At 37.9% G+C, this 13,511-nt stretch overlaps 1 protein-coding gene across 5 annotated transcripts in view; it reads left to right on the top strand.

Moving 5' to 3' along the window:
- The window catches only part of Npas3 (neuronal PAS domain protein 3), an 828,644-nt gene that overhangs the window by 49,239 nt on the left and 765,894 nt on the right, over positions 1-13,511 (top strand). The window lies entirely within an intron of this gene.

Below are 13,511 nucleotides of genomic sequence, written 5' to 3'. Positions count from 1 at the left end.
TAGTCAAAGATGGTGCCAGATTTTTGCATGACTAGAAGATAAAACTGATAATTAGAATAGGGAGACTGAGACAGGGTTTTGTAAGGAAAAGGATAATTTTTTGAGACTGTTACCTTTGAATTGATGTTCCAAATCAAAGTAAATATGTACATAGCCCCTTAAGGAAAGAACTGGAGCTTCTGTGAGGGTAGGGCAGTGGATGTAGGTTTGTGTCTGCCCAGTGTAGAGTTTTAGGATAGGAATCACAACAGACTCCAGGAAGGAAATGAAAATATACTTGTGAGGAGGCAGCTGAGGAACAGGACGAGGGGGAAAATGGAATCTCACACCGCCAGGTTCCTCCATGTTCTGTGCAGGGCCAGGGCAAGCTAAGCTAGTGAGAGCTTTAAAGGAAATTATGAGCAATGATTTCACTGTAAAAATGTCTACCAGATTTGATCTGAATGTCATATATGACTTAAAGCCATGCGGTAGCCATATTATATTTCATACTAATTTAACAAAAAGTTCTTTTTCATTTATTTAAATTTTCTTTTTATTATCTTTAAGTCATTGTACAAAGGGGTTACTATTCAACAAATGAATTTATAACTATAATGCACCTTGGTCAGTATCACTCCTTTCAACATGTAGAATTGTGGGGCTTCTCTGTCATATTGTGGTCTTTATTTCCCACTGTAAATTAATCATTCCCTCCAATAAATATTCTTTACAGTTGATAATTTGGAAGAAATTAGTTTGAGAATGAAATACAGATTGGAAAGTGTTATTACCTTCTTAAAGATGTCTGCATCTTCATGGAGGGTCCATTAGATCTAGTCAGATTTTGATTTATAAAAATGAGAGCATGAGAATTTGTGGTTCTTCTCAGCCTTTTCATATTGTCTGTGTAATTAAGCACTTTTGTTTTCACAAACAGGATCTTAGCTTATCATAGTCCAGAAGGAATTTGAAGAGGAGGATTTTCAGTCAAATTAATTACCTCCTCCCCCATTAATAGGGCCAGGCAAATCTACAGAGATATCCTTTGAATTTCGTCCGTTAAAATGTGGTAGAGTTTGGTGCTTTTTTAGAGGAAGAAGGGAAGCAGATATGGGAGGTGGACTTGATTATAAAAGTAGGAAACTGACGTTGATGTAGCTCAGGATACTGGGAGTGTGAGTTCAAACCCTAGTTCTGAAACTAGCTGTGTGTTTTCGGTTAACTGAACTTTTCTAAGTCTTGGAATACCATTTGCAAATGAAAACAATGTCATATAGCACAACAGACCATATGTGCAAAGATGCCACACACAGGAGCCTTCCATGTACATTTCTGAGTTAGGAGTCATTTTGTTCATTACTTCTGTCCACAGATAACCTGTGAATTCAGATACAGCTTTTCTAGAGGAGGTTCCAATAAGAACACTTAAAACTTACTTTGGGTAATTGAAATCTTAGCCACAGTCAGTGTTTACCCCTTCTTCATTCCTTGTCACTCTCCATGTTGTCTTAACTCCCATTGCAGTAATATGAAGGCCAACCATCTGCCCTTGCTTCTCTTCTTGTTCTGAATCCCTTCCTGAGATTCATTGTTTTGAACAGCTTCATCACTTGCGCGCGCACGTGTGTGTGTGTGTGTGTGTGTGTGTGTGTGTGTGTGTGTGTGTGTGTGTGTGTCCGTCCCTGTCTTGGGGTTTGAACTCAAGGTCTAGGTGCTGTCCCCTAGCATTTTTGCTTGAGGATAGCAATCTACCACTTGAGCCACAGTTCCCTTTCCAGCTTTTTGGTAGCATTTGGAGGTGAGGTCTCATAGACTTTCCTGCTCGGGTTGGCTTTGAACTATGATGATCCTCAGACTCTCAGCCTCCTGAGTAGCTAAGATTGCAGACACTGGGCTTAGATTCTCAGTCTTAGTTATCGTTAAACTACAGTGAAACCCAGCCTTATCCCAGCAATAATTCCTAGTGACTCACTGAACATCTTTGAGAGATACTGTTCTTCCACATCAGCTCTTCTAATGTCTTCCCTTGTTTTAGGTTTCCTGTAATTCTGTAAACCTAATTGATGTTTAAACCGTCCATCAATTACTCAAGCTAGTAGTTTAGGGGTCACACAGTTGACTCTTCTTTCTGTGCTATTCCTACTTCTGTGAGCCTTTTTTGTGTATTTCCCTGTTTCTAAACCACTGGATCCTGGCTTAGCCCACAACCTGACATCTAGACGTCTTGGTTGACCATATCACAACTCATTTTTTTCTTGTTATGCTCTGTGTAGAGTTTTGCAGTGATAGGAATCTGAAAGGACCTGGCCATTGTGGAAAATAGTTTTGGGCTTAGTCAAGAAGTTCAACAGAATTTCTATATGGCCCAGCAATTTTACTTCTCAAACATTTAAAAGTGGGCACTCATACAGATGCATATACATTTTCTGCTTGATAGCTGCAGTAAAGGTGAAAAATGTTCTGGATATAATAGACTATTATTCAGCCAACAAAAGGAACACAGTACTGATACTATTCACACATACCTCGAAGATGCTATGTAAAGGGAAAGAATCTAGATACAGAAGGTCACATATTGTATGATCCCATTTCTGTGACAAGTTTGGAATAAATAAATAAAAAAGACAGAACCAGTGCTGGCAGACCAGGCAATAAGGGAAAAAGGAAATGGGGAGCAACTGCTGAAATGAGCACTTTGAGGAATGAGGGAGCTATTTCGGAACTCATTCAGAAATGCCACGCATACCAAATTGTTCACTTTCCTTTATATTATGTGAATTTTATCTCAATTAAAGTACTCCAAACATGTTTTCACTGGCTCCCTCTTGTGTCCAGAGTGGTGGTTCCTATATAAATCAGACATGCTCCTATTACAACCTAATTTCCCCTTTTCCAACCATGACTTTCTTCTACGATCTTGTTCCTATCAGGAGGGAAATAGTTTTTTTTTTCTTTCTAAATACCTGGTATTTTTTCTTATTCTTTCATCTGGCTTGCACACTCTTTCCTGTCTCCTTCCTTGATGTAACCCAACCACACCCTTTGGGGATGCACTGAAGCGCTGGCTCTTCTGTAAAGGGCCCCAGTGCAGAGTCTTCTTCCAGCACCCTTGCCTCTGGAGCCCCAATCCCAGCCTGAACCTGTGCCAGTAACGGTGGTGGTACCATCCTTCACCACTTCCTTCAGGGCAGCAGCCATGTACTGTTTACCCAAAGAACGTGGCGAATGTTCTTTAGATTTTTGCTTTTAAATCATCATTTTGTTTTTAAGTAATGTTTTACTTCTTGAATTATAATAGTGAACTGCAGTCAAAACCATTTCCAGTCTTTGTTATGCCTTGATTTTCATGATGAGTACTGTGAAGAGTTAGCTTGGGATTGTTAGAAATGTTTTTTTTATTATTGTCTTACTCATATTGTTGCAGCTTGTAAATGGTTATGTGGTATTTTTCATTTCTAACAATGACCTATATTTTCCTGATTAATTCATTGTATAGTGTGGAAGGCAAAATTTTTACCTAAAGCATTTTATCTTTGGTTAAAAATTACATATTTGGACAGGGAAATTTATCAATGCTCTATTTTCCTAATCTAAGTTATGATGATTATCACTATTTTCCTTCCCTCCCTTCTTCCCCTACCTTTCTTTATTCTTCCTCCAGCTCCTCTTCTACCCTCCCCTTTGATCCTCTTTCTCCTCTTCCTCCTCCTTGTACTTCTTTTTTCTAAGTTTGTTTAGCTTTGCTTTCTGTTACTTGTAATAGAAAATAGCATATAACTTAAGATGCTCTAAGGCCTGTGCAGGCTCTGGATTTTCAGGGTAGTAAGAATTCAATCCTAATTCCCAAGGTGTTCGCAGTGGGTCTTGGGCGAAGCAGATAGAAAATCTTAATTCTGCTATAACTGATATCTATACCAAATGATCTAACACAGGAAGGAAAGAGCCCCTTCTGCTGAGTGGGAAGGAGGAGAAAAAAGGAGTTGTGTCAAGGTATGGAGTTGAATCTTAAGGAGTTGGGAGCTAGAAGATTTAATGATATCTGGTGCAATGTTAATAGCTTCTGATATAAAATATTCTTTACATCAGACAAGTGTAAAGCAGTTTTGATCAACTTGAACTTGTTTGCTACTGTAAGTCTGGGTGAGACTTGTTTTAATGACTGTCACCAAGGTGTGATTTACTAGAGAGCAGTTCAGGCTCAGATGCCCACTAAAGGTATTATGTTGTTTAACCAATGTGTTCCTCCATGCTGCATTATATTTGATTGCCAGGATAAACTCTGTGAGTCAGCCCATTCCCCGATGATGCTGGATATATGAGGGCCTTTGCAATTCTGGATCTGTATTTATGTGATCAGCACAGATTTTGTGAGTGGTTACACATCTGGTACAAGTATATGAGTAGAAGTCTAAACTTCAATTAGTTGAGTTTATGAAGCACTGACAGTGCAGGGCAATATATGAGGCATGTAGGAAATTACAAAGGAAATAGGAAACACAATCTTTGTTCATATTGAGTTTATAATCTAATGGAACAAATATAAATGGAGATACATGATAACAGATAAAATAAACATAAAAACATACTCATAACCAGTTACAGATGGATAGAGATATTTGCACAAGTGCTGTGGGGTTGGAAAAATGATTGTAGTGACTATTGTCAGCTGGGTAAGTCGGAACTGCTTTAATACAAGAGCCAAAACGTATGCAGAAATATTAAGACAGGAAGGACATGAATTAGTGGGGTGGAAATTATTCAGGAAGGTGGAATGAAATGAAAAAAGTGGAATAGGTTTTGAGTAGAACATAGAAGGCTATAATGTTGGTTGGAAAAGTTAAGTTTTTATAGGACATAGATTTATTTGGGAAACTGTGTCAGAATAGCTGAACTTCTATAGCTAAAAATCACAAGTATGGATCACTGAATCCATTCAAAGGTTAAGGTTTCATATTAGATCTATTAGATGACTGCACATATATGTCTCTGTTTTGTGCAGTTTTTTTAAGGCTCTAATTTTCTTTCTGCTGAATCCTAGGCTCTACGAGTCTTCCTATGGGTTTTAAAGGCGTCTTTCATTAAGCCTGTGAAAGGGACAGAAAACTCTGGGCCTGGTTGCTGTGCCTGAGCTCTTCAGCTCAAGGCGAGTGCTCTTCCTCTTTGAGCCACAGCTCCACTTCCAGTTTTCTGGTTGTAAATTGGAGATAAGAGTCTCATAGACATTCATGCCTGGGCTGGCTTTGAACCGTGATCCTCAGGTCTCAGCCTCCTGAGCAGGTAGGATTACAGGCATGAGCCACTGGCACTGGCTTGCTTTAGTCTTTATTCTCTGTAGCATGATACCTCAGAGCCAGAGTTTCACTTTTGTACTCCATGTATTTAATAGAATGCCTTCAAAATGTCTCTTAAACTGGTCTTTCTTTTTCTCTTTTTAGAGACATTTTTGTTAGTGACCTTATCTCATAAGGATTGGACTGGTTCAATAATTTGCTACCCCAAATTCCACTCTGAATCTTCCTACTACATAAATAATGACTTTCTTGTTGCTGTATTTTCCATAATCCCTTCCTCCCTTTCCTGTGAGGTTGAATTCCAAATTCCTCAGCAAGCACATGAAAATCACTTCCACCTCTACCTCCTCCCCAGCCTTATTTCTGTTCCACTAATCACAAGGAGGTTTGCTGACTGGCACTGTTCAATTAGGTCTATGAATTTCCAATTTGAAGGTACATGCTGCTCCTAGAAAATATACATTTTTCTATACCTTTCTAGGGACAAACCCTGCATCTCAAAAAGCATCATACAAACATGGAGCTTTTAGTAACCATTGGCTTGGGTTTTTCACTCATTCCTATGTGGGCAGTGGAGTCAAGTGTAGTCTTTGCTTGCTAGAAAAATGCTTAATTATGTGCACATGTTTTGTCTCTCCACATTGATTGTTAAGATCCATACGGGCAAGGGCTATGCCATATATCTTATAATTTCATATATCTAGGCATAAAGGGATTACTCAACAAATACTTGCTGAGTAAATATACAGAATGGAAATGAGAGTATTTAGCTGTGATGATGATCACATAGGTAGGGGTTTTCATTTGAGTCAAGAGGCAATTGGGAACCATTGGTTGCTTCTGAGAACACGAATGAAATATTATTCAAAGAAGAACATCCTTAGGATTATGTGTAGGATCTCAACAAATTGTAAAATAGACCAACACAAAGTGATAGATTGTTAATGAATTCAAGATGAGTGATGATTTGAATGACTGTCATGTGTCCATTTGATGCAGGTTCAATTGCAGATTGCAATTTCTGAGGCAGATGCTTTATCAACAGTGGCAGTGTCCTGTGTTTGAGAGAGCATCGATTGTAGTTAGGAGACCAGAGATCTAGTCCTGATGTGATGCTATTGTGTTTGTCACCTTGGGCCAGGTCATACAAGCTCTCTACACAGTGGAAGTGAAATAGGATAGAGCATTTTCATGGGAGTTGATCCTTGAAAGAGTTCTTTTGTTTTAAGTATGTGTCATAGCAACTTAAGAATTTCCATACAAATATAGTTTTACTTATATTTTGTTTGGTTTGGTTGTTCACTTTTGTACACTGAAATTTTTCTTCCTTTTTTGCTATAAATATATTTCATTGTTAAGTCCTCTTTAAGTCCTCTTCACCTTTTAACCACATGCACAAAATAAATACTTATCTGTTACTGAGAAATTGGAATGTAAGCTCAATTATGCTAAAAACTAATGGGCAATACTAACAGAGAGGAACAGGTTCTTTCACAGTATTTATTCTCTTGGTGATAAAAAACATAAGCCCAGAAGCCCATTGCTGCAGAAAGAATTTAGCTACAAGTTTATCAATTTGAGCAGGGCAACTGCACGACTAAATGCATGTGAAACTTAACAAATCCCTTGGGGAAGCTGACTGTAAGAATTTTCTAGTCTGTGTCGAGTTACTGAGGTGAGACATGGTGGATTGGACTTAATGCCTTAGGCAAGCACAATCAAATAGAGACAGTTTAAGATTTTTCAGTGTCCATGAAAGGATCTTTGCTAGGTGTCTAAATGAAGCTTGCAGGAAGGAATATCACACCATCATGAGCTCTCTTCTCCCCATATTTTGGGTGGTTATTTTGGTCTAAAAGAAATCCAAGTAAGATTTTCATAGTACAAACTATATAATAGTTGAAAGATTTAAGAGTATAATTTGCTTCCTAGAAATAGGGGGAAACCTAAGAGCATTGTCACATTTTAATTTTCGAAAGGAAAATTTCAAGTATACTGAGTAGGATGTATGCTTCATTGGGATAATTTTGGGTTTTGGTAATTTGTGATATGCTTTTTTAAAGTTGACTATTAAAATTAGTTTTAAGATCTCACCCTGGAGTTTCAAAAATGATTTGTTTCAGAGGCACTGTAGTGAGTGGGTGAGCAGTTACATGTTAAGTGAAGATGTAACTGGCTATCTTACCTGGTAACTTGTGACTTACTGCAAATTGATTATTCTAGTTTCCAATTTGACCAGGCTATTTATTTAATTAATTAGCTAATTAATTAATTATTTTGCTGGTCCTGGAGCTTGAACCAAGGCTCGGGTGTTATCCCTGAGCTTTTGTGCTAGTGCCCTACCACTTGAGCCACAACTCTACTTCTGGCTTTTTTGGTAGTTAATTGGAGATGAGTGTCATGGACGTTCCTGCCTTGTCTGGCTTTGCATCACAACCCTGAGATCTGTAGCTAGGATTATAAGTGTCAGCTAGTGGTATCTGGCGTGGTATCTGGCTTGACCAGTTTTCTGGTAATGTGGATTGCATGCCATCAAAATGCCAGTCAAGTGAATTAATGAATATGGACAACAGCAGCCTATAAATGTTCACATAACAACTAAGAACAGGTTTCACTGTTGTTTTTCTTCCGTCACCTAGTGTGTATTTTAGTATTATAGGGGTATATAAGGCATGCAGCAGCACAATCCTTTAACTCTCCAGCACCTAGATGATGACTACATGACAGATGAGTCTGAGAGTTGGACCTGAGACCAACTTCTGGAAAAAAGGGGAACTCCAAGCAATGTATTCCCACCTAGGCATGGCATCCTTAGAGGAGTTAAACAGAGTTGTTGAGGCCATTTTAAAATTTCAGCCTCTGTTCCCGGGTATTTCTTAAACATTGAGTCTTCAGAGGACAAAGAGCGTTCTCCATGTTTTTCAAATGCCATCTTTTATTATGGAGTTGGTTCTTACTTTAGAACTTACCAAAGAAAATAAAAATGAGAGAAAAAGTAAAGGGAGGGACCGGGTGGATGGGGAGGGTGGGGAGAATGTTGAAAAGGTGACATTGATCAAGACACATTGCTCTCATAAACTGCTTGGTTAAATGGCAATTCCTGTGTGCAACCACTTTAAGATAGTAAAAACATGAAACGAATGCAACAAAAAAGAGCATTCCCAAGAACATTCTTCTGTTCCCCATTCCTGCCTTATGACAAGTCTATCCTCATTATACTGGGCTGTGTATCCTTATGGTGAGGATAAAAGTCTCTATCGAAACTCTGCCCCTAACATCCACCCACAATCCTCGTGGTCACCCTTGAAAATATATATCCCTCATCTGACTGACCACAAGGAATGGGACTGCTAACACTGACCTTAGACATCTTTTCCAGTGCACTGTGTTTTATTTACCACTTCTCTTATTGCTTCCAGCTCTGTGACTCTCTGGAGTCCTGCACATGTCTGACTCTGTGTATCAATTTTTCTAGTCTAGTACTCCCCTCCTTTTCCCTTCCCAGCCTTCTTAATTAGGACTCTCAAAACAGTGCCAGAGAGGAGACCCTGAGAGATACAGATGAGGCCTAATAAGAATGAGCTCAGGGTTTGTGGTTCATTCTGATATTTTGAGCAAGAGAATAGGGGCTAGTAACAGTTGCATTAGGGAAGTATAATTTATATCTGGTTGTCCTGAGTTCTCCCTGTACCTAAGACATTGGTAAGGAAAAGCAGTTGTTTTTCAGTCCTTTCTCCTCATTCTTCCTATGCAACAACAGTACCATTAACAAGTTTAATATCTCACTTTTTAAAAAGTAATTTCCAGAAGGACAAAGTGAGTTATCATAATCTGGTCATGTAAGAGACATCACCAAAGAGGTCTATGAGAAGTCTGCCAATGGTCAATCTGAAGATAATTGACAAGTAATTATTGTTGATCAGAAAAAGAGCAATGACCCCATTTCTCCAGTTGTTTTCTTCTCAGGGGAGAATAAATGAGAATTCATGCTCTTTACAGTTGTTACGACCTTCTTGATAACTTGCATTTCATATTATGGACTAATGATGAAGAAACCCTTTGAACACTTACTTGGGACAATGGCTGGAGACCCTACTGTCTTTTATGATGAATGTAGCACAATCTGGAAGGTTGAACTGAAAACATTTAGAATCCTAAGAGCAAAGTCACTGGGGCCTGCCCCTAGTCTCCTTATGATATTTAAAATAAGAGATACAACCTATTAGTCACTAATTGTATAAATACCAGTTCATTCTGCAACAGCATAGAGTAAATAAACTCAAATTTGTTTTGTCTACTCAACATTTGCTTTCCAACTTTAACCCCTTGAAAATTTGCAGTCAGTAGCAATATAACTTACAATGAGTGTTGTATGATTCTAGGTATAGACTTAAAAAAAGTGTTCTTATTGCAAGTGATTCATCTAAGTGTGAATTGCAGTTGCCTTAGGAATGAGGCATAGCAAGGATTTTAGCAGCACCTAGAAAAATCCTGAATTTTTCTTCAAAATGATAGCTTAAATTAGCAATCAGAGGGATAACTTACTATTTAATTAATTTAATTTAATATTTTTAAGATCTGTGAAAGGTTCAAAACAGTTATGGCTTTGTATATACAGTATTGATTTGCAATTCAAGAGATGTTTTTATTAGGTATGTTTTTTTAGAAGCTTTTTAAAAGCAAGCACAACTACAGGTTTAATATTTAAATTGTAAAGATAATGGTTCTTTTACCTGCACTTTTGCAGAAGCAGAATTTTCTCAGAGAAGGATATTTCCGATTCTAATGTTGGGGTTGATAAACATTTTGGAACCATACAGTGTCTTTTGTATCTTGGGCTCTGCTATTATAACATATAACAGTCCCAGACATATGCGATATGAAAGAATGAGTGTGGGTGGTTGTGTTCCAATAAAACTGTACTTAAAAAACTAAGGGAATCCTTTGGTTATCTCATATTGTTACAGTATCTTACCTTGTTATCTGATATATTGTATTTATATTTATTTGTTTTTTTTTGAAATAGGATAGGGAATGGGGAAAACAGCAGGAAGGAGGGGGTATGGGGAGGGAAATGGGGACAAAAACATGAGAAGGGGGAGCAATAATTATTAAGTAATGCCCCTTCTATCTGGCAAATATAATGTAATGTAATTACAATAAAAATATATTAAAAACTAAGGGAAGGCTGTGATTGGTAAGGGATATATTTTTCTAACTTTTGTTCTAATGTAGAGTAGATCTCTTTAATTTTAGCATATAAAAACTGTAGTATTGGTTAACTAGAAATGTATTCTAGTTAAACAATAAGGAAAAGCTAACCCTGCCTTGAGTTGCTTACTGAAGAATTGTATATAATTAGGATATGTGCTTAATCAAAATAATTCCCACTACAGTGCTCTTAATGGGAATAATTGCTAATGTTTCTAATACAAAGAACAAGAGAGAAACAATAGGGATTATCACTACAACATTATTTGTAATAACAAAAAAAAGTGACTCAAGAAAATTGCCTAAATGTTCATTGACAAAGAACTGGTTAACCAAATTTTGGAGACCTATCCAATTAAATAGAATAAACCACATGGACTTCTTTTCCTGACAGACATTTCTCCTCAGCAATTATTTTGTGTGAGATAAAACATCATGTTATAGAGTGATATATATAATATGATACCATGTGTATAAACAAGTCACAAAAGAGTACTGCATTCTCTATGGATCAAAATCTGTGTGTATGAGATGATGGAGAAATGCTCTGGGTGAATGCATCCTAGCCTGATGATGGTAATTATCTCTGGGAAGCAACTGGATGTTGGGTGTGAGCCAGAGGTCAAGAGAATGTGAAACCACAAATTTTAAAATGATAATCGAGATTGACCGGCAGAACCAAAAAAGCTAGACAGTCACTTTTATTCTGAGATAGTATTACGAATGAGTAGTTGAGATTTTAAGTTTGAAATTATAGCACATGAAATTTATAGTCTTTACTGTTTTGAGGGTTTTACAGGAAATGAATTTAAGAATTGTACTTCCAATTGATTGGGCATGTGCTTTATTTATTATGTAGTCCTTGGGTCTATAGGAAAGCTTTGGACATTAGGAAATTTTAGAAACTCGGTAACTTAGCAGAGGTAGTTGGCTGACCACAGTGGTTGACAATTCATGAGCTGTATGTCAAAGTTATGGTCAGTCTGGCGTCAGGAATTTTCACCTGTGCTAGTGTCACACTTTGATAAGGAAACTTATTTTTGCAACATTTGCTCCCTTTTCCAGTGAAATCTGAGGATATGATGCCTTGGTGCTTCAGTTTAGCAGTCATATTGTTTTAAAATGTGACTGTCATATACTATCTGAGTCCAGATATAGTATGGATAACAAAGCCAAAAACCCTCTTGTTTGTAGTTGAGAAGTGATTTGCAACCTAGACAAGAATAGGTTGGAAGCCTACTAAGGACCCCTGGTGGTATCATAATAGTATATCGATAAAGAAATGAGAATGGTGGCCCTTTTTCTAAAAGAGCGAACCACTCCTTATTGGAATACGGCATTTTGAGTGTCTGCTTGAGAATCCCGTAACATGAACAGCAGGCTAGGAAACATGTTGGGACTGTGAGAGCTGAGGGTCATCTTCATGAGATCCATGCCTTCCTTTGTTAAAGTTTGGGTTAATAGAGAAGACAGGCTGATATCAGGAGAAGTTGTGAGGAAGGTCAGCAAGTCAGAGAGAGACGTAGGCATCCTTGTGGAAAGGAGCATGGTAGCGTGGTGATGCTGATAGCAACAACAGGGATATGACAGCTGCTGCTGCTATGGCAGCAGTATATATCATAATAGTAATGCTAGGGTCACACATACTGACCCAGAGTTTTGTGGGGCTGTGTCATGTTCCTATCTTTTTCTATCCTCACTGAGCCAAGGGCCACAGTCTGATTTCTTTCTCTCAATAACAAGATGAAGAATTCAGGTTTGGAAACAGAATGTAACTTGGTTAAGAACATTCTTTACCCCTTGAGTCATTTATTGGAAATGAGAGTCTCAGGGAGTCAGGCGTGGTGGCTTACACCTGTTATCCTAGGTACTCAGGAGGCTGAGATCTGAGGATCGAGATTCAAAGCCAGCCTGGCTACTAGAGAACGAGGGACTCTTATCTCCAATTAATTTCTAGAAGAGAAGTGGGGCTGTGGCACCAGGGGTAAGGTGGTAGCTTTGAGCTGAAGAGCTCAGGGACAGTACCCAGGCTCAGAGTCAAGCCCTATGACCCACAAAAAAAAGAAAAAGAAGAAGAAGAAGAAGAAGAAGAAGAAGAAGAAGATGAAGAAGAAGAAGAAGAAGAGGAGGAGGAGGAGGAGGAGGAGGAGGAGGAGGAGGAGGAGGAAGAAGAGGAAGAAAAGAGACTTAGGGACGTTTCTGCCTGGCCTGACTTCAAACTTCAATCCTCAGATCTCAGCCTTCTGAGTAGCTAGGATTAGAGGAGTGAGCCACAGGCTCTTGGCTTAGACTGTGAACTTTGTGACCATCTGTAGTAAGCGTCACTGTTTTTCCCTTCTTAAGTAGTTAACTTCAACAAGGGAATAGTGTGGAAGAGAATTAAAACTGATATTGAATGAAACAAGATTAGTTGCTCTCCATTCTAAATAGCCTATTTTGATATTTCATTATGATTAAGACGAAGGCATTTATATTGGCAGAATGTAACCATAGTTTAATGAGAACAAGTAACTTACTGAATAATATGAACTGTGCTTCGTAGGAGATAAGACAAATCTGCCTTTTAGCTAGAGTTTCACTTTTCAGATTTAAACCTCATGAGAACTTTCAAATTAAACAATTAGGAAAGATTCAAAGCTTTTCAGACCTTCAAGTCATATCTTTTGATCAACATGTTTACATATAAACAGTGGCAAGAGTAGAACAGACCTCAGAATCTAAAATTTATTGATTAGCATCATAAGCAATCTTTATCAGTTCGAGTGTTCTTGGAGACTGAGGAATATGAGGATGGATGATTTTTTTCTCACTCAAAATATTGTTATCTTTTTGAGATAACAGCTCCTAATGGATCCTAGATGAATTTCTGTCCCCTTACTGTTAAAATATTTCCATTCAATCATGAAAAATGAGAAAAAGCATGGTACTCTTTGGTCAGATTTTTCATGGCTAAAGAACACTCATAAATCAGAGTATATGGTCTTTTTCATCTAACTATGGAATCATTTGCAAATATATCATAAATAT

This window comes from Megascapheus bottae, chromosome 14, assembly GCF_031878675.1.
Source record: "Megascapheus bottae isolate mThoBot1 chromosome 14, mThoBot2.hap1, whole genome shotgun sequence".
Taxonomy (NCBI): Eukaryota; Metazoa; Chordata; class Mammalia; order Rodentia; family Geomyidae; genus Megascapheus; species Megascapheus bottae.
This window is presented reverse-complemented; position numbering and strand designations above follow the sequence as displayed.